Source organism: Chiloscyllium punctatum, chromosome 17, assembly GCF_047496795.1.
Source record: "Chiloscyllium punctatum isolate Juve2018m chromosome 17, sChiPun1.3, whole genome shotgun sequence".
NCBI lineage: Eukaryota > Metazoa > Chordata > Chondrichthyes > Orectolobiformes > Hemiscylliidae > Chiloscyllium > Chiloscyllium punctatum.
The window spans coordinates 7040275-7062241 of record NC_092755.1 but is presented as its reverse complement, the minus strand read 5'-3'; the positions used below and the strand labels follow the sequence as shown (position 1 = coordinate 7062241).

The following is a 21967-nucleotide window of genomic DNA, read 5'->3' as shown; positions in this document are numbered from 1 at the left end:
TGTAAATTTCTCATTAACTATTAGGAGGTCCATTTTACAATCCCAGCAAGGTCATCACCTCTTTCTTATTTTTATGTTTCATCCATATAACTTCACTGGGCAGTCTCCAAGAAATATCCTCTCTACATCCAGCTGTAATGTTCTTTCTAACCAAAACCACCACTCCATCTCCTCTCTTGCTCCTCTGTCTATACATTCTATAGCATCTATATCCTGGAACATTAAGCTGCCAGTCCTGTTCACCCCTGAGCCACATTTCTGTAATGGTAATGATATCCTTGTCCCACATTCCCATCTATGCCCTATGTTCATCTGTCTCACATGTTAGGCCTCTTGCATCAAAGTAAATGCAGTTGAGCAGCCTTACCTCGCTCTTGCCGAACTGTTATCTGCCTTGACCCCTAGAACTGCTCACCATATCTCACCTCAAACATTTCTCTTTTCTCACGATCTTGTTGGTTCCCACCATCCCCCTTACTGGTTTAAAACCTTCAGCATACGGCTAGCAAATCTCCCCACAAGAATATCGGTCCCCTTCCATTTCAGATCCCTCTTATACAGGTCATTTCTATCCCTGAAGAGATCCCAATGATTGAAAAATGGGAATCCGAACCCCTGCAGCAGCTCCTCAGCTACACATTAGCTGCTCGATCTGACTGTTCCTAATCTCAATATTCCATTAGTTTTTAAACAAATCCCAACATGACATTTGCCATCCTTATTGACAGTTGAAATTAAAAGCTAACTTTTTGTGGTTCGGAGATGCAGACTCCCTGTAGATTTCTGAATTCAATCTCTATCTTGCCTGTTAAAATGCATAACTTCACGGTTTATGTCTGTTCTCATTTATTTCATCCACATTACATTATTATGCAAAGCTCCTTGTTCACTCTCTTGTCCTATCTGTATGCCTCCACAAACTTCTTTTTGTGTCATACTCACCACTTGTCTCCGCTCCAACTTTTGAGTCATTCGCAAACTTGCCTACAATATATTCACTTTCCTCATCTAAGTCATCAAAATACTTTGTAATTTTTTTTGTTATCTCCAGAACAGACTTATGTGGTACTCCACAGGTTGACATCCTGTAAAATAAAACACTTAATCAAACTTTTCTGATTGGGATTTCAAAACTCCTCTCTCCATGTTAATACAGTCCCTCCAAAGCCAAGGCTCCTTTCTTATTCAGTAATCTTATCCATGGGTGCTATCAAACACCCTCAGAAAATCAAAACATATTACAATCACAGTTTCCTCCATTTTCTCCAAGAATTCCGATACTTTTATCAGGCAAGATTTCCATTTTGTAAAGCCATTCTCAGTTTTCTGCTATAACATTCCTTTTTAAAGACTCCACCATTTTTTTCAATAAATGATGTTCAACTAACTAGCCTCAGTCAATATTTGTGTGCCTTAACTTTTTATGAGTGAAAGGTGTTGGGTGAAGGATCTACTATCAGCCCTCACTTCCAACTGCTGGAGAAGCACTGTCATTGCATCTACTGTGAAAATCTCAACAAAATGTATCTATGTTCATTTACTAAGAAAGCAATTCCACAAATGTTCTAGCTCATCACCTTCTGCTGGCGGTCCCAGATTTTACGAAGCAACTCATTGAAAGTCAACAAGGCTAATTAGCATCAAACCAAGATCAATATTTGAGCAAAAATATCTCAATTCCTGGTCACGTATTTTTGTCCATCTCTTTTTCGGACATTAGCTTCGACAATGTGGAGACTGTGTGGGTGGAGCTGTGAAATACCAAGGGACAAAAAACATTAGTGGGTGTCATACAGAGACCCCCAGACAGCAGTGGTCATGTTGGAATAGTATTAAACAGGAAATTAGCCAAGCATGTGATATGGAGACATCGGTGATCATGGGTGATTTTAACCTGCATCTAGATTGGACAAATCAAATTAGCCACAATGTCTAACAGGCGGAATTCCTGGAGTACATATGGGATGGTTTTCTTAACCAACATGTGGATGAACCAACTAGAGAGCAGGCCATCTTAGACTGGGTACTGTGTAATGAGAAGGGAATCATTGCCAATCCAGCTGCGTGAGACTCCTTGGGGATGGGTGACCATGACATGATACAACTTTTTTATCAAGATGGAAAGTGAGCCGGCTGATTTGGAGACTAGGGTGCTGAATTTTAATAAAGGAAACTATGAAGATATATAAGGCATGAGTTGGGGTTGATAGATTAGTGGAAGGTGCTTAAAGGTGTGACAGTAGATAGGCATTGGCAAATATTCAAGGAAATCACGGGGGAGCTGCAACAACTATTTATTCCTGTCTGGTACAAAAGCAAAATGGGTAACAGGGCCAATCCATGGCTTATAAAGGAATTCAGATAGTATCCATTTGAAGGAAGAAGCATAAAGATTGGCCAAGAAAAATAATAGGTCTGATATTTGAGAACAGTTTCGAATTCAGCAAAGAAGGACCAAGGGATTGATGAAGATGGGAAAACAAAGTACAAAAGGAAGTAAGATTACAGGGAACATGGAGACTGAGACGACAAGGTTCCACAGTATGTGAAGAGAAAGAGATTGATGAAGACAAATGTGGGTCCCTACAGATGGAAATGGGGAAATGTATAACAAAGGACAACGAAACAGCTGAACAATTGTATACATCCTTTAGTTCTGTCTTCACAAAAAACGACAGTTGTACAGGAGGTTGGTGAGGCTGCAGTTGGAGCATATGTTCTGTTTTGGTCATCTTGCTCGAGGAAGGAAGTTATTAAACTGGAAAGAGTGCAGAAGAAATTTATACGGATTGCTCGCACTCAGTGGTCTGAGTTATAAGAAGAGGCTGAACAAGCTCGAACTTCTTTTCTTGGCAGTCCAGGAGACTGAGAGGGGACCTTGTACAAAATTATGAGAGGCATACACTCAGTCTTTTTTGCCAGGGTTGGGGAATCGAGGATTAGATGGCATTAGTTTAAGGTTAGAGGGGAAAAGTACAAATGGGAACCTGAGGGGCAATTTGATTACACAGTGGCTGGCACGCGTATGCAATGAGCTGCCAGCGGAAGTGGTTGAGGTGGGTACGTTAGCAAAATTTATCGGCATTTTGACAAATACATGGATAGGAAAGGGTTAGAAGGGTGTGGACTAAATGCAGGGAAATGGGGCTAGCATGGGTGGACATTTTGGTCAGTATGGACCAGTTTGGGCTAAACGACCTCTCTCTGTGCTGTAGGACTCTCTGACTCGAAGATAGAAATCAGGTACCAGAAATCCTGGAGAATGCAAGATTTATTGAGAGGGAAGAACTGAAGGAGGTCAATATTAATAGAGAAATGCTGCTGGGAAATTGAGGGGATTGAACCCGATAAATCCTCAGGGCCTGATAAATCTACATCCCAGAGCACTTAGGAAATGGTTCTAGAAATAGTGGATGCTTTGGTTGTCAGGATTCACTAGATTTTGGTACAGCCCTTGCAGATTGGAGGGCAGCTACTGCCACTCCAATACTCAGAAAGAGAGGTACAGAGAAACCAAGGAATTATAGACCAGTGAGCTTCAGATCAGTAGTGGGGAAAATTATCAAATCCTTTATCAAGTACTTTATGGCCAAGCATTGAGAAAGCTGTGGCAAGATCAAACAGAGTCAGCATGGATTTATGGAGGGGAAATCATGCTTGTCAAATCTATTGGAATTCTGTGAAGATGTAACTATCAGAGTCGACAAAGGGGCACTGGTCAATATGGTATATTTGGGCTTTAAGAAAGTTTTTGACAATGTCCCACTTAAGACATCACTGTACAGTATTAAAGCGCATGGGATTGGGGTAGGTGTACTGAGATCGATAGAAAACAGATCGGTCGAGAGGAAACTGAGTAGGGCTTAAGGGGTCCATTTCAAATTGGCAGCCAGTAGCTCGTGGGGCGCCACAGGGAGCCCAGCTATTAACAATTATTTTAATGATTTGGATGAGGGAATAAAATGCAATATCTCAAGGTTTGCAGATGATACCAAGTTGGGTGGGAGGGTGAACTGTGACGAGGATGCAGAGACCCAATGGCATGGTCTGGACAGATTGGGTGAGCAGGCAAAACAATGGCAGATGCAGTTATTTTGGATAAATGTCAGGTTATTCACTTTGGAGACAAAAGTAAGGTGGTGGATTACTACCTGACTGGCTGTAAATTGGGAGAGGAGAGTGTGCTGCAGGGCCTACATGTCCTTGTGCACCAGTCACTGAAGGTAAGCTTGCGAGTGCAGCAGGCAGTAAAGAAGGCAAATGCTATATTGGTCTTCATTGTGAGATGCTTCAAGTACAGGAGCAGGGATGTGTTGTTACAGTTAGTTATACAGAGCCTTGGTGAGGCCACACCTCAAACACTGTGTGCAGTTTTGGTCTCATTTTCTGAGGAAGGGTGTCCTTGCTTGGAAATAAAATACGAGGATACATTGTCCAGCTTAGGATTGTATTCACTGGAGTTTAAACGAATGGGAGGGGATCTCATTCTAACAGGACGAGACAGGGTAGATACAGGGAGGATGCTCCTGATGGTGGGTGTGTCTAGAATCAGGGGACACAGACTGAAGATTTGGGGTGGATCATTTAGGACAGAGATGAGGGAGACATTTCTTCACCCAAAGAGTGATGAGCCCGTGGAATTCATTATCACAGGAATTAGTTGATGCCAAGACATTAAATGTATTGAAGAGCGGCTCAATATAGCACTTAAGGCAAATAGTTCAAAGGGGGAGTAAACAGGATGAGGTTGTTGAGTTGGACAATAAGCCATGATCATGATAATGTCAGAGCAGGCTCAAAGGGCTGAATGGCCTCCTCCTGCTCCTATCTTCTATGTTGAAGAGGATATTGCCCTGAGAAAACCATGGACAGTATTAGTGCTTCCCCATTTAACTCAAAATATCACTCATCATCCCACCCGAAAAATAATATGGAGACATAACCACTCAAATTTCAATGACACATCACCTCCCAAGTGTCAAGATGTGATGACTGAAGTGCAGCTTTGCTCAGTCTTAACACAAGATGTCATTTTGTTCTGTGATTGTGTGTGTGTCTGCAATTCTATGTGCGCATGTGTCTGTGTGCGTGTATCTGTGTATGTATGTGTCTGTGTCTGTATGGTTGTATGTGTGTGTGTGTGTGTGTGTGAGTGTCTGTGTGTGTCTCTGTGTGGGGATGTGTGCATAACTGTGTCTGTTTGTGTCTCTGTGTAGGTGCATGTCTGTGTGTGTGCGTGTGTATGTGTGCATGTACATTTCTGTATCTGTAGCCATGTGAAGCACATCATATTTCCTTGAAACTACTTTCTTTGTCAGAGGCCACCAGCATGCTCCAGTTGCTGGAAGGTGCTCTGATGTATTTCAGATTGTGTGCCTCCATGTAATGTAACTTTACTGCTTGATGAAAAGACTGATTCATAAGAGACAACTTCTATCACCAATTTCTCACTAACAATTACAGAGTGTCATGATGAGTTATTATCTTTAGTTTTAGCATTTAAGGTCACCCTGACAGCACATGTCAAACCAATGGAAATCTTCCCATTCATTTCTCTCAGCCAATAGGGACTCTCTCCATGTATAGTCGATGTTCAAGACTGTCATACCATTCTTCAGCGTTCCTAAAGCGGACCCTTTGGTCCATCACTAGCTGCCTGGCTGTAGGAATCTCACCATGCAGGAAGTAAGTTCACATGTCACATGCTTCTATTCTGTCAACATGCCCAAGATACACTTGTTGGATGATTTAGGGACTCTCCATTTGAGAGGACACAGAATTCAAGAATTTGTCATGTCACCTCCAAATCTTAGCATTCTAACTGGGATACCTTCACCCACATCTCAATTCAACCCAACAAACGCTGCATGTCTCCATACCTTTTCACTCCTCCCTCTGTATGTTCCAGGAACACAAAACTCCTTGCAAGGGCATCCGTACCTCTCAGACTATTCCAGACCAGACAACCAAGGGAAAGGGAGTAAGAAAGGACTGCAGCTCAGAGTCAAAAAGCGTGGCGCTGAAAAAGCACAGCGGGTCAGACAGTATATCTAAGGAGAAGAGTCAACTTTTGGGGCATAGGCTTTTCATGGAGTGTCCTGCCCGAAACATTGACTTTTCGGTCAGAAGTGAAGACTATTGTTGGGACAAGGTCTGCTGTTAGAATTGGGCAGTGAAAAGTTAGTTGTCACTCTAATAGAATGCCATAATACAACATTCTTGTGGATGGATTATCTCATGCTCCAAATAAAATACAATGAACATCATTGTTATGTGAATCATGAAAAAATTGGAGAACATTAACAGACTGATAACAAAGTCACAAAGCCACCAGTTGACACAGGAGAAGAAAACAAAGAATACAGATAAGCAAGTTCAAGCAGAATTATCAGAGACCATATTTGATTGAATGACTGAGACAAAACAAGTACAGATGATGAACAAATGGATATTTTCAGTTCAGAGAAATTAACTGAGCTACAGCGGAAAGATGAAACACTGAAGCAATATATTGAAAGGCACACACAGAAGTAGAATCGGAAAGCATTCCCAAATGTTACTAACCTAAAAATGATGTCTTGATGAGGAAATGGAGGCGATCACATATTCAGGCAGATGGGAAAGTGGCACAAATTCATTACCAGGGGCTTTTCGAAAGGAGGTGTGGCATGGAGCACCTGAGCTACCTGTAGGTCATTGTGGGAGTGATAAAACTCATCAAAATACAAGAACATTTTTACTGGCCTAGAATGCATTAAATGGAGTTTACAGTTGATAGAAATGTCAAACATGTCATGCACCTGGAAAACCTCAGGCAGGAATAAAACCAGCACCTTAATACCCATCCCTGAATTTGAGGAACCTTTTACAATTCTTTGAAGAGGTGACAAGTAGGTTAGACCAGGGAAACCCAGTGAATGTGGTCTACCTAGACTTCCAAAAGGCCTTTGATAAGGTGCCACACGGGAGGCTGCTGAGCAAGGTGAGGGCCCATGGTGTTCGAGGTGAGCTACTGGTATGCATTGAGGATTGGCTGTCTGACAGAAGGCAGAGAGTTGGAATTAAAGGTTCTTTTTTGGAATGGCAGCCGATGACAAGCGGTGTCCCGGAGGGTTCAGTGTTGGGGCCGCAGCTGCTCACATTATATATTAATGATCTGGATGAAGGGACTGGGGGCATTCTAGCGAGGTTTGCCGATGATACAAAGTTAGGTGGACAGGCAGGTAGTACTGAGGAAGTGGGGAGGCTGCAGAAGGATCTAGACAGTTTGGAAGAGTGGTCCAGGAAATGGCTGATGGAATTCAATGTGAACAAATGCGAGGTCTTGCACTTTGGAAAAAAGAATACAAGCATGGACTACTTTCTAAATGGTGAGAAAATTCGTAAAGCCAAAGTACAGAGGGATCTGGGAGTGCTAGTTGAGGATTCTCTAAAGCTAACCATGCAGGTTGAGTCCGTGATTAAGAAAGCGAAAGCAATGTTGTCAATTATCTCAAGAGGGTTGGAATATAAAAGCACCGTTGTGCTGCTGAGACTTTATAAGGCTCTGGTTAGGCCTCATTTGGAGTACTGTGTCCAGTTTTGGGCCCCACACCTCAGGAAGGAGATACTGGCACTGGAGCATGTCCAGTGGAGATTCACACGGATGATCCCTGGAATGATAGGTCTAACATATGAGGAATGGCTGAGGATCCTGGGATTATATTCATTGGAGTTTAGAAGATTAAGGGGAGATCTAATAGAAACTTACAAGATAATACATAGCTTGAAGAGGGTGGACGCGAGGAAATTGTTTCCGTTAGGTGCGGAGACTAGGACCCGTGGACACAGCCTTAAAATTAGAGGGGGTAAATTCAGAACAGAAATGCGCAGACATTTCTTCAGCCAGAGAATGGTGGGCCTGTGGAATTCATTGCCGTAGAGTGCAGTGGAGGCTGGGACGCTAAATGTCTTCAAAGCAGAAATTGATAAATTCTTGACGTCACGAGGAATTAAAGGCTACAGGGAGAATGCGGGTAAGTGGAGTTGAAATGCCCATCAGCCATGATTGAATGGCGGAGTGGACTCGATGGGCCGAATGGCCTTACTTCTGCTCCTATGTCTTATGGTCTTACGGTCTTACAAGGTTCTTAACTGATTCAGTAGGTCCCCTACATAAAACAAAAAGTGGGAGTCAGTATTTGTTAACAATAATAGATGAGTCCATTAGATTTGCAGAGGCTATTCCATCTGTGCAATATCACTGCTCGAAGGATTGTAGAAGAGTTACCCCAGTGTTTAACTCAATAAAGACTACCCACAGAGATACAACCAGATCAAGGATCAAATTTTACATCAAATTTATAGCAGGGAGTGTTAGAAAGGTGGCATCAAACTTCAAAGACCATTAACAAATTTAGGGAAGACCATATTGTGGGCTTATATTCAAGATAATCCAACCAACTGGATAAAGGAATTCCATTTGCACATCTTGCCAATAGGGATGTACTAAATGAATCTGCCTCATTCAGTCCATTTGAATGAGTGTTGGGGCATGAGCTGAGAGGACCACTGAAATTAAATAAGGAGAAATTAGTGAGTCAGAGTTCAGCAACATATTTGAACTGTGTATCAAATTTTAGGGAATGATTAAATTGAGCGGGGAGTTGGCTAGATGGCATTGAAAAGTAGCACAGCACGTGATGAAGCAGGAAGCAGACAAGAGATCGAAAATTTGGAATTTTTTGAACATGGATAAAGTGTTAGTGTTACTTCCACTTGAACAAATAAAAGCAAGATTTAGTGGAACTTATCAAAGTGAAAGAAAATTGAGTGAGGTGAATTATTTGATAAGGACTGCAGATAGAAAGCAATCTCAGAGTGTCATGTGAATATGCTCAAATGATAATTTGATCCTGTGACAAAGCTGTTACTTTAACAAGGTTAGGTTGTCATTCGGTCTTTTTTCTTCTGGAGGTCATAAAAACTCAGGTTCAGAAAAAGTCTGAGTTTGGAAGGGTTCTAGGGCCAATTTGACAATAGCTAACAGATACTGCCGCAGGGAGAATGCTTTCAAGTTTAAAAAACAAACACTTGTATATTGAAAGGGAGCGGCCAGTTCTCCCAGCTCAGCTTTTCTCTGGTTTAGTTTTTTTTAGCAGTCGTGTGAAGAAAGACTGCTGGACCCAAAGAAGCAGGTCCAGGCTGGTAATCTCTCTCAGGTGTCTATCCTGTGATAACTTGTGTTTGATATGACCATTTGTGCCAAGGGGTGCTTGTGGGGATGTTGCAAGTACCTTGGAACAGATACACTGTTAGGTTTTAGGATAGGATAAGTTATTCGGTATTCTGTTTCTGTTCTTTGTGTTTCATTCAGTAATCTTTTAAATAAATCCTGTTTGGTTTACAATGAGGTGGTTTAACCAGCTGATTCTCTCCTTGAATATCCACTGTACACCTTCTCAAAACAACTAACAAAGATAGGGTCTGGGCTACCTTCTTGAAATGTTTTAAGGGGTTTGGTCTGGTCCATAACAATCGAGAAGGAAAGTCAAAGGAGAGTGTGTGACTGGAATCAACTCGCGTGACAAAGTGAGTTCACAGGATTCTGAATTGGACTTTCCTCAAATTAAAATGGACAATGAGGACGTTCTCAAAATTTGGTATAAATTATTGAGGTACCTTCCACCGGAAATCAAAGTGACCTGAAAGAGTTATTTCTATTACATGGGTGAGATATGTGGGAATAAGCTGGGAAGTACTAATTTAATTATGCATGATATAGATATAGGAAATGCTGTTCCAATTAAGCAATATCCTTATAGATGTACGCCAAAGAAAGTTGGTATCGGTTCAAAGACAACTTGAACGCATGTTCCAAAACAACAGCATCAAAGTGAGTTGCAGGAATTGGAGCTCAGTCATAGTAATGGTGCCACAACCAGATGATTGTGTGCAGCCTATTGCAAAGTTAATGCACTTGCAGCGTCTGATTCATATCCAATTCGACATTGAGAAAACTGTATTGAAAAGGTAGAACAAAGCAACTTATATTTGTAATTTGGACTTGCTCAGAGGATACTGGCAGGTACCTTTATCCAAAGGAGAGAAGACAATTTCGGCTTTTGTAACAATGAATGGATGTTACCAACTTAAAGTCATAGAGTCATAGAGATGTACAGCATGGAAACTGACCTTTCGGTCCAATCCGTCCATGCCGACCAGATATCTCAACCCAAACTGGTCCCAGCTGCCAGCGCCGGCCCATATCCCTCAGTAATCTTTTAAATAAGGTGGCTTACAATGAGGTGGCTTAACCAGCTGATTCTCTCCTTGAATATCATATATCAATCCAGATGCCTTTGAAATGTTGCAATTGTACCAGCCTCCACCACTTCCTCTGGCAGCTCATTCCATACACGTACCACACTCTGTGTGAAAACGTTGCCCCTTAGGTATCTTTTATATCTTTCCTCTCTCACCCTATACCTATGCCCTCTAGTTCTGGACTCCCTAACCCCAGGGAAAATACTTTGTCTATTTATCCTATCAATGCCCCTCATAATTTTGTAAAATTCTATAAGGTCACCCCTCAGCCTCCGATGTTCCAGGGAAAACAGCCCCAGCGTATTCAGCCGCTCCCTGTGGCTCAAATCCTCCAACCCTGGCAACATCCTTGTAAATCTTTTCTGAACATTTTCAAGGTTCACAACATCTTTCCGATAGGAAGTAGACCAGAATTGCACACAATATTCCAACAGTGGTCTAACCATTGTCCTGTACAGCCGCAACATGACCTCTCAACTCCTGTACTCAATACTCTGACCAATAAAGAAAAGCATACCAAACACCACCTTCACTATCCTACCTATCTGCGATTCCATTTTCAAGGAGCTATGATCCTGCACTCCAAGGTCTCTTTGTTCAGTAACACTCCCTCGGACCTTACCATTTAGTGTACAAGTCCTGCTAAGATTTGCTTTCCCAAAATGCAGGACCTCACATTTATCTGAATTAAACTGCATCTGCCACTCCTCAGCACATTGGCCCATATCCTGTTGTAATCTGAGGTAACCCTCTTCGCTGTCCACGACACCTCAAATTTTGGTGTCATCTGCAAACTTACTAACTGTACCTCTTATGCTCGCATCCAATTCATTTAAGTCATGCAATTTGGTTTAGAAAATGTGCCAGCCACATTTGAAAGGCTAGGTAATAAAGTAATTTCTGGGTTATCCAATTGTATGGTGTACATCGACAACCTTGTGATCTTTTAGTCACACACGGAAGGAACATTTGCAGCATTTATTGGAAGTATTCAATTGACTTTGGGATGCAGGCTGGTGATAAACCTGTCTAAGTGTGAATTCTCCAAAGTCCGAGTCATGTCCCTCGGCCATGTTGTCAGGCATGGACAGGTGGCCCCGACAATGCCATTGACAACGACAGCAGGACGATGGTTCCTGGGAATGAAAAGGTTTACCAGAAGTTTGTACCAAACTATAGTAGTGTGGTTGCTCCACTAATTGACTAATTGAAGAAGTGCAGGAAATTTCAGTGGACAGTAGAATGTCAGAAAGCATTTGCCAACCTGAAAGCTGTGTTAGCCACTGCCCCAGTGTTAGCGATGCCGAATTGCACAAAGCTCCTCAAGATGGCTTCTGATGTGATTGATATGAGTGTTGGTGTTGTATTCTTACAAGATGACAATGAGAAGATAGAAAGCCCCATTGGGTATTTCTTCAGGAAATTGAATATTCATCAGAAATATTCCACAATTGAGAAGGAGAACCTTGAGCTTGGTGTTCCAACATTTCAACATTTGTATTGTCAGTAATGGGCCTTGGTCAATTGTCTGGACTGATCATAACCCATTAAAGCTTTTGGAGAAATGTAAGGGCTGCACTTCCAGATGGTTTACATGGAGCTTATTACTGCAGCCATTCAATTTGAAAATGATACACGTGGCAGGACGAGAAAATGCATTTGCTGATGACTTGTCACAACTTGGATAATGTAAGATGGAGGGATTTGGTGACAGGAGTAAATAGACAGAAACAGAATGCTGTAGTGAATACTTGCATGGTTCCAGGTGATGCAAGGTGTATGTATTGTCATGTAATAATAGATTAAGACTAAGGTTTTTAAAATGAAATCATCTTTGTCTCTTATTAATGTTGCAGTACAACTACAATACTGGTACCAAACCAACAATGTGGAAACTTGCCCAGGATGTCCTGTACATTAAAAAAAGGACAAATTCCAGCCAATTAACGCCCCCATCAGTCTATTCTTGATCATCAGTAAAGTGATGGAAAGTGTCATTAACAGTACTATAAAGCAGCACTTGCTCAGCAATAAGCTGCTCAACATCCTGGGCATTATTATTGACCAGAAACTCAACTGTACTTGCCACAAACACAGTAGCTACAACAGCAGGTCAGAAGCTAGGAATACTGCAGCAAGGAATACTGCAGCCTGTCCCCCATCTACAATGTACAAGTTGGAAGTGTGATGGAATTACCCCAACTTGCCTGGATGGCTGCAGCCCCATCAACACTCAAGACGTTTGGCACCATCCAGGAAAAGCAGCCCACGTGATTGGCACCACATCCACAAGAGTCAACTCCCTCCACCACACATGCTCAGTACACACTGCTGCTGCTACTATCTCCAAGATTCACTGCAGAAATTCACCGAGGATCCTCAGACAGCACCATCCAAACCCACAACCACTTCCATCTAGAAGAACAAGGGCAGCAGATGTGTGGGAACTCCACTATCTTCAGTTCCCCTCCAAGTCATGCATCATCCTGACTTGAAAATATAACGCCGTTCCATCACTGTCACTGGGTCAAAGTCCTGGAATTCCCTCCCTAATTACATTGGGGGTTAACCCACAGCAGTTCAAGAAATCAGCTCACCCCCACCTTCTCAAGGACAACTTAGGTCAGGCATAAAATGCTGGCCAGCCAGCGACACCCACACCCCATAAAATAAATAAAAGATAATAGTTCATTGTGTGTGTGTGTGTGTGAGAGAGAGAGAGTGAGTGAGTAAGACCATACCTCTGTATGTGTGTGTGTGTGCGCGTGTGTCTCTGTGTATGTGTGTATGTGTATTTGTGTATGTGCGTGTCTGTGTGTGTGTGAGAGAGAAAGACCATACCTCTGTGTGTGTGTGTCTCTGTGTGTGTAAGAGAGAGAGAAAAACACTGTGCCTGAGCATGTGTAAGAGAGTGAGTCAGAGAGAGAGAGAGACCATGCCTCTGTGTGTGTGTATGAGAGAGAGAGATAGCAAAAGACTGTGTGTGTGTGTGTGTGTGTGTGTGTGTGTGTGTGTGTCTGTCGGGGGCAAGCGGACTGAGGGGTGTGGTGATATGAGGATGCTGTTATCATAAAAATGTTATTTTTGTCCTGTGTTTTTTTGAAGAGAGATTGTAAGGGCAGAGGTGCTGAAGAGTCCAGATTGTTTGCAGCTTTTTCTTTAAAAAAGTTTAACAATGGAAAAGGAGTGGCCAGTTCAGGTTCTTCTAGTTTTGGTCGAGCTGCAGCATTCCCAAGATGTTTTGAGTATCAGAAGGTTGCAAGCTTCAGTAAATGATTCCTAACTGAGCACTCGGACATTGTTCCCTCCTGCCTGTAAGAATACGAATTTGAATTTACCTTTTTGCCAAGGGGTGTGTTTATGAGATGTTGTAACATTGGATCAGGAAATTAGTAAGTTACTGTATCAAGTAGTCGGTTATGTTTTCCAATTGTTTAATGCCACTTTCTTTTGTTTGTGTTTCAACCGTAGTGTTTAAGTGAATTCTGTTTGGCTTAATGCAGAGTGGTTTAACCAGTTGCATCACATCTGGAACATCAATGTCACATTTGCCTTTAAACAAAGAAAACCTTATTTATCCCATCCATGCCTCAATGATTTTACAAACCTCTATTAGGTCACCCCTCAGCCACCGACACTCCAGGGAAAACAGCTGCAGCTTCTTCAGCCTTTCCTTGTCGCTCACACCCTCCAACCCTGACAACATCCTTGTATATCTTTTCTGAACCCTTTCAGGTTTCACAGCACCCTTCCTTTATGAGGGAAATTGCACGCAATATTCTAACAGTGGCCTAACCATTGCCCTGTATAGCCGCAACATGACCTCCCAACTCCTATACTGAATGCTCTGACCAACAAAGGGAAGCATACTCAATGCCTTCTTCACTATGCTGTCTTCCTGGGACTCCACTTCCACGGAACTCCAAGGTTTCTTTGATCACCAACATTCCATTGGACATTACCATGAAGTGTGTAAGCCCAGCCTTGATTTGCCTTTCCAAAATGCAGCACCTTGCATTTATCGAAATTAAACTCCATCTACCAACGTTTGCTCTATTGGCCCATCTGATCAAGATCCCGTTATAGTTTGAGGTAACCTTCTTCGCTGTCTATTACACCTACAATGTTGGTGTCCTCTGCAAACTTACTACATATACCTTCTATGTTCACATCCAAATCTTAAATGTAAGTGATGAAAAGCAGTGGATCCAGCATTGATCCTTGTGGCACATCACAGGTCACAGGCCTCCAGTCTGTAAATCAAACATCCACCACCATCCTCTGTCTTCTACCTTCAAGCCAGTTCTGTATCCAAGTGGCTAGTTCTCCCTGTATTCCATGAGATCTAACCTTGCTAGCCAGTCTCCCATGGGGAACCTTGTTGAACGCCTTACTGAGGTTCATATAAATCACACCTACTGCTCTGCCCTCATGAAATCTCTTTGCTCCTTATTCAAAAAACTCAATCAAGTTTGAGAGACATGATTTCCCATGCACAAAGCCATGGTGACTATCCCTAATCAGTCTTTGTCTTTCCAAATACATTCTGTCCCTCAGGATTCCCTTCAACTGCAATGCACCCCCCCCCCCCCAACCGCCCCCACTGATATCAGACTCACTGGGCTATAGCTCCCTGGCTTTCCATACCACCTTTCCTCAATAGTGGCACCATGTTAGCCAACCTGCTGCCTTCCAGCACCTCATCGTGACTATCGATGATAAAAATATCTCAGCAATGGGCCCAGCAATCACTTCTAGCTTCCCACAGAGTTCAAGCGTACACCTGATCAGGTCCTGGGGATTTACCCACATTTATGTGTTTTAAGACATCCAGCACCTTCTCCTCTGTAATGTGGACATTTTTCAAGATATCACTGTTTATTTCCCCACATTCTATTTCTTCCATGCCCTTCTCCACAGTAAGCACTGACACAAATACTCCTTTAATGTCCCCCTCCCATCTCTTGCAGTTTGATACATAGGCTGCTTTGCTGATCTTTGAAGTGCCCTATCCTCTCCCTAGTTACCCTTTTGTCCTTAATGCTTTTTTTGTAGAATCATTTTGGATTCTCCTTAACCCCGTTTGCCAAATGTACCTCATGCCCCCTTTTTGCCCTCCTGATTTCCCTCTTAAGTATACTCCTACTGCCCTTATACTTGAAGAAGTCACCCAATCTCTACTGTTTATACCTGACATATGCTTCCTTCTCTTTCTTGAGCAAACCCTCAATTTCTCGAGTCATCCTGCATTCCCCACACCTTGCCTTGCCTTCCCCTTGCCTTTCACCCCAATAGGAACATACTGTCTCATTATCTCATTTTTCAAGGCTACTCATTTTCCAACCATCCCTTTACCTGCAAAAATCTGCACATAATCACATTTTCAAAGTTCTTCCCTCATCCTGCCAAAATTGTCCTTTATCCAATTTCGAACTTTAACAGTTAGATCCTGTCTATCCTTTGCCAGTACTATTTTAAAACTAATCGAATTATGGTCACTGGCACCAAAGTGCTCCCCCACTGACACCTGCCCTGCCTTATTTCCCAAGGGAAGGTCAAGCTTTGCACCTTCTCTAGTAGGTACATCCACATACTGAATCAGAAAATCTTCTTGTACAAACTTAACAAATTCCACTCCTTGGGTGCTCCGGTTTCCTCCCATAGTCCAAAGATGTGCAGGTTAGGTGAATTGGCAACGCGAAGTTGCCTGTAGTGTCAGGTGAAGGGGTAAATGTAAGGGAATGGGTCTGGGTGGGTTGCTCTTCGGAGGATCAGTGTGGACTCATTGGGCCAAATGTCCTGTATTCACAACGTAAGTAAATCTAATCTAATCAAACCTTATCTAATCCAATCTAAACCTTTAGCACTATGCCAGTTCCAGTCTACATTTAGAATGTTAAAATTCCCTACCATAACACACTATTATTCTTATAGATAACTGAGATCTCTTTACAAATTTGTTACTCAATTCCCTGCTGATTATGTGGAGCTCCAAGGTACAATCCCAAAAAGGTAATAGTCCCTTTCTTATTTCTCACTTCCACCCAAATGAATTCCCGGATGTATTCCCAGGAATATCCTCCGTAATTATAGTCATAATGTTATCCCTTATCAAAAATGACACTCCTCCTCCACACCTGCCTCCCTTTCTATCCTTCCTGTAGCATTTGTATCTTGGAACATGAAGCTGCCAGTCCTGCCCATCCTTGAGCGACGTTTCTGCAATTGCTCTGATATCCCAGACCCATGTTCCTAACCATGCCCTGAGTTCATCTGCCTTCCTTGCTAGGTCTCTTGCATTGATGAAAATGCAGTTTGATGTATCAGTCCTACGTTGTTCTCTGCTTTGTTCCTGCCTGCCCTGACTGTTTGACTTGCTCCTTTTCCCAACTGTACCAGTGTCAGATTGATCTCTTTCCTCACTATCGCCCTGGGTCCCATCCCCTTGCCCACCTTATTAATTTAATTCCTCCCAAGCAGTTGCAGCAATCTCCCTGCCAGTATATTAGTCCCTTTTGAATTCAGGTGCAATTCATCCCTCTTATATGGGTCACTTCAGCCCTAGAAGAGCTTCCAATGATCTAAAATGTGAATCTTTCTCCCACACACAAGCTCCTTGGCTACACATTAATCTCGGACACCACCTTCCCTCTCCTTCCTAGACCGCTCCATCTCCATCAACAGTGTCCGACTCAACACTGACATCTTCTACAAACCCACCGGCTCCCACAGCTAAACAAGGACAGAATCTCCCTGATCTTCACGTTCCACCCCACCAACCTCCGGATACATTTCGTCATCCTCCGCCACCTACAAATGGACCCCAGCACCACAGAGATATTTCCCTCCACACACTTATTTGTATTCTGTAAAGACCATTCCCTTGTCAAGTCCACACCCCACACCCCACCAACCCACCCTCCCCTCCTGGCACCTTCCTCTGTCACCACAGGAATTGCAAAACCTGTGCCCCGATCTCCCTCTCACTTCCCAAATGCCCCAAAGCAGCCTTCCACATCCAACAGAGCTTTCGCTGCACTTCCGCACACGTCATTTACTGTATCCGTTGCTCCCGATGCAGTCTCCTTTACATTGGGGATACAGGTCGCCTACTTGCTGAGTGCTTCAGAGAACATCTCCAGGACACCCGCACCAACCAACCCCACCACTGTGGCTGAAAACCTCTCAACTCCTCCCCCTCCTCCTCCTCCTCCTCCTCCTCCCACCCCCCCCCCCTCCCCGCCCCCGACTCCCACTCCGCTGAGGACATGCAGTTCCTGGTCCTCCTCTATCACTAAACCCTAACCACTTGTCTCGTGGAGAAAGAATGCCTCACATTCTACCTTGGGACATTGCAACCACACACTATCAATGTAGATTTCACCAGTTTCCTCATTTCTCCTCCCCCTCACCATCCCCCCAATCCCAGCCCCAACCTTCCAAATCAGCACCACCATCATGACCTGTCCGATCTGTCAATCTTCCTTCCCACCTATCCACTCCACCCTCCCCCCGACCTTTCACCTTTACCCCCAACTCCATCCATCTAATGCACTCTCATCTACCTTTAACCAGGCCCACCCCCCCTCCCATTTATCTCTCCATCCCCTTGGCTCACAGCCTCATTCCTGATGAAGGGCCTTTTCCTAAAATGGTGATTCTCCTGCTGCTCAAATGCTGCCTGACCTGTTGTGCTTTTCCAGCACCACGTTCTCGACTCTGATCTCCAACATCTGCGGTCTTCACTTTTTCCTAGACGTTCATCTGCTTGATCCTCCTATTCCGAGCCTCACTAGCTCACAGCATCGGGAGTAATCCAGATATTACTACCCTCGAGGACCTCCTTTTAAAATTCCTGCCTAACTTTCTCTCTCCTCTCTTCAGCATATCATCCATTTTCCTTCCTGTGTCATTTGTTCCAGTGTGCACAGTGACCTGCTGCTGGTCCCACTGCCCTTTGAGAATATTCTGCCTTGATCCTGGAAACAGGGAGACAACACACCATTCTGATTTCTCACTGTCGGCCGCAGAAACATCTGTCTGTGCCTCTGACTAGAGAGTCCCCTCTCACAATCAATCGCTTGGTACCTGACATACCCCTTGTTACATTACAGCCTGTCTCGGTCCCAGAAACTTGGCTGTTCATGCTGCATTCTCCTGAAAGGCAATCACCCCCTACATTTTCCAAAACAACATACTTGTTTGAGATGGGGTTAACCACAGGAGACTCCTGCACGACCTGCCTCCCTCTCCTACTTTTCCTGGTTTTTCTCCCTTTCTTAAAACTACCATCCGTCAGATGCCCCTAGTTCCTGTAAATTCCTCCTTGCCTCAAACTGCCGCTCCAAATGATCGATGCAATCTGATAGGATTCACAACCAAACACACTGCTGACATAATCATCAGAATTAAGGAAACTGTCCCTAATCTCCAACAGCTGACAGGAAGAGCACATCACTCGACTCAAGGCCATCTTTGTACCTTAACAACCTACAGAAAATAGCATAGTCTTATGCACTAAAAAAAATAGTAATCCAGCCTAACTTAGTATGTATGTTTCATATTTTTAAATTTTAATCAAAGGACAGATCTCAAAAAAAACACTCACCATTAAAAATGACAGCAATATTACACTTAAAAACCAGGCACTTATCTGCTCCTGTGCTGTGTGCTCTCCAACATAGGTTCCTCGAATGTCAGCTGTGAATTTCGCTGTTTGTCAATTTTTCTTCAACACACTCCAATATCTGGAAACACTTGAACTCAAACAGCAAAGGCAGTAACTGTGCAGATTCACTGCTGTGTCAGTTAGCAGTGTAGGTTTCTTTCTCTCTGTCTCTGTCTCTCTCCCTCTCCGTTTCTCTCCCAGACCATGTGGTCACTACCTTTGTTCACTTCCTCCTTTTTAAAGAGCCATTGTTTTGATCTTTTCTCCCAAACTTCCAAAACAATGCAACAGCTTAAAAACAGTAATTACTGCTTGTGGAATTCGAGGAACTCACTTCCAACACGTAAAATACTCCAAAAGCGAGCAGTTTTTACAGCCAAAACTTTTCCCATCCTCCATCTTGGATTACCCAAATCCTGATAGCTTTTACTCCATCTCCATGTCAATCCTTATCACTCATTAATTGGTTCTCCCTGTTTCAGTTTGCTTACTTGTCTTCTAATCCTGACCACTGTAGGGCAGAAATGTTCAATTTTGGTTTTCTTTAAGCAACATTTTGGTTTTGTTCAGTTCTATAACAATAATTCACTATCTTCTTTTTAATGTCCTTTCCACTTCTCTAACGACTATATTTATTGCCTTCAGTTGTGAAGAATATTTGTCCCTATTCTCGTAGAAACTGAGCTCATCTTGTACCAAACTGGTTGAATGTCAGACAGATCGGGGAGTTAGGAATCATTCACCCCAGACTTACACTGACAAGGAAAGCCCAGACTTCAGTCAGGTTTTCTCTTGTTTCTCACCAGCTATTCCTTAAGATACTGAAACTTGACTGTCCTCCAGTCCATTTCTGGAGTTCTTCATCCATGAACCTTCAACCTTCAATAGGGCCAATGGTGAAATACCACAGTGGGGGTGATCCCTTCAAAAATGAACTAACTTGTGTCAGAGATGCTAAAATGGCTCAATATAGCTAATGCAAAACTAATTTATTTGACTTTTATCCAAAATATTAAACCTGTCTCACACAGGTTAATTAACCTGAGCATAAACAGACTCAGTGAACATGGCTTGGGCCTGGATGTGGTTAACAGCACAATCTCATTGCTGAAGTTCCTTATGAACACGTCGGTGTCTCAGCAGGTTGAATGAGCGAGCAAACCCTTCTTACACACAGAGCAGGTGAATGGCCTCTCCCTGGTGTGAACTCACTGATGTTTGATGTCAGATGATTGACTGAACCTGGTCCTGCAGTGAGAGCCCCAGAAAGGTTTCTCATCATTGTGAACATGTTGATGGAACATCAGTTTCCTGGAACCTTTAAAGCACTTCCCACAGTCTGGACATTTAAAAAGCCTAGTCTCAGTGTGAACTCACTGGCCTCCCAGTAGGGCAGAAGAGTGAGTAAATCCCTCCCTAAACACGTCACAATGAAATGGTCTCACGCTTGTGTGAACTCACCGGTGTTTTTGCACATAGGATATGGTACAGAATGCCTTCTCATTCGGCTCAGGGGAACAGTCTGAGTTTGCCGATATATCTGCAGCTGGATGACTGAATGAACGCCTTGCTGCAGTCAGAGCAGGTTCTCAGCCTCTACCCAGTGTGATCTCGCTGGTGTGTAGTGAGTTGAAATAATTGTCTGAACTTAATGCCGCAGTGAGAACTCCTGAATGGTCTCTCCTCTGTTCGAATACGTCAATCAGTTGCCCAGAATTTCTATGGCATTTTCCAAAGTCTTGTGATTTAACAAGTTCTTTTATCTGGGTGAACTCTATGGTCTGCCTGCAGTTGAGAAGACTGAGTGAATCCCTTCCCACACTTGGAGCAGATGAATGGCCTTTCCTCAGTGTGAGTGCATTGCTGAATTTCCAGTTGAGGTGGGGATTTGAATCCTCCTTCACTGTCCTCATATTCCCATCCTTTCTCCCCAGCTTGACTGTGATTATATTTTGACAGTTCAGATGATTTCATCCACACACAGGACAGGTGCACAGTTCCTCGTCACTTGGTGTTTTTTCCTTCCAAGTTCAGAATTGAACAATATTCCAAACATAAAATAAAAATCAATCTTTCCAATTCTAATATGATACCTGGTTCTGTTTCCTGACCACAGAGTGTCCCCTTCACATAATCTATGAAGCTAATTAAAGAGAAGCAAAGTGAGTGAGAAGACCACAATCTGACTGAATGGTCATCCCTGAGACCTGGCTGCAGGATGAAGTTCTAGGACATTCCTGAAGAGGGCGCGCGATATCTACCCCGCCCCCCAAAAGACACCGGTGCGCAGGCGCTGGATTGAGCACGTTGGAGCATGCGCAAATTGACTGAAGGCCCCTTTTTCAGTATCCAGGTTATGGCGGGGAGAGGGTGGTCCCGGAGGAATCATAGAGCCAGTGGTGGGAGAGGTGGTGCGATCTGTCTTCGTAATATCCAGTAAAGGTCCCGCGAACCGAATAAGAATGAGCGGGTCCCGCGGTTTCAGCCCTGAGTTTAATTTCCGGGACCTGGCCGTGGCCACCATTTTGTTTGGGGCCAGGCGCATGCGCCGTTATACTGGTGACGCAAAGGGGGTGGGCGGGGCCTACGGTCCCAGTGACGGAGACAATGGAGACAATGGAGATGGGGAGGGGCCTGTGGAGATGGGGAGGGGCCTGTGGGACTGACCCAGGAGGAGGGAGAGCCTGGGGGCGGGGACAGGCTTCACAGATCAGGGGGAGGGGGGGGACAGGCATTCACAGATCAAGGGGAGGGGGGGGGGACAGGGATTCACAGATCAGGGGGAGGGGGGGGGGACAGGGATTCACAGATCAGGGGGAGGGGGGGGACAGGGATTCACAGATCAGGGGGAGGGGGGGGACAGGCATTCACAGATCTGGGGGAGGGGGGGGGACAGGCATTCACAGATCAGGGGGAGGGGGGGACAGGCATTCACAGATCAGGGGGAGGGGGTGGGGGGCAGGCATTCACAGATCAGGGGGAGGGGGGGACAGG

General features: G+C 43.8%; 1 long non-coding RNA gene across 4 annotated transcripts in view; it reads right to left on the bottom strand.

Annotated features, from left to right (window-relative positions):
* LOC140487726 (uncharacterized) overlaps positions 1 to 21513 on the bottom strand; it is a 31104-nt gene extending 9591 nt beyond the window's left edge. Inside the window, exons 1-3 of one of the 4 annotated variants that reach the window (XR_011962902.1) lie at positions 20435 to 21513; positions 6565 to 6686; positions 943 to 1085 (exon numbers count right to left, since the gene is read on the bottom strand). This is a non-coding gene — a long non-coding RNA (uncharacterized lncRNA). Of the gene's footprint in view, positions 1 to 942; positions 6539 to 6564; positions 6687 to 20434 lie in introns of those variants that run through there. The other 3 variants (XR_011962903.1, XR_011962904.1, XR_011962901.1) reach the window with 3 other exon arrangements.
* Positions 21514 to 21967: the final 454 nt, after the last annotated feature.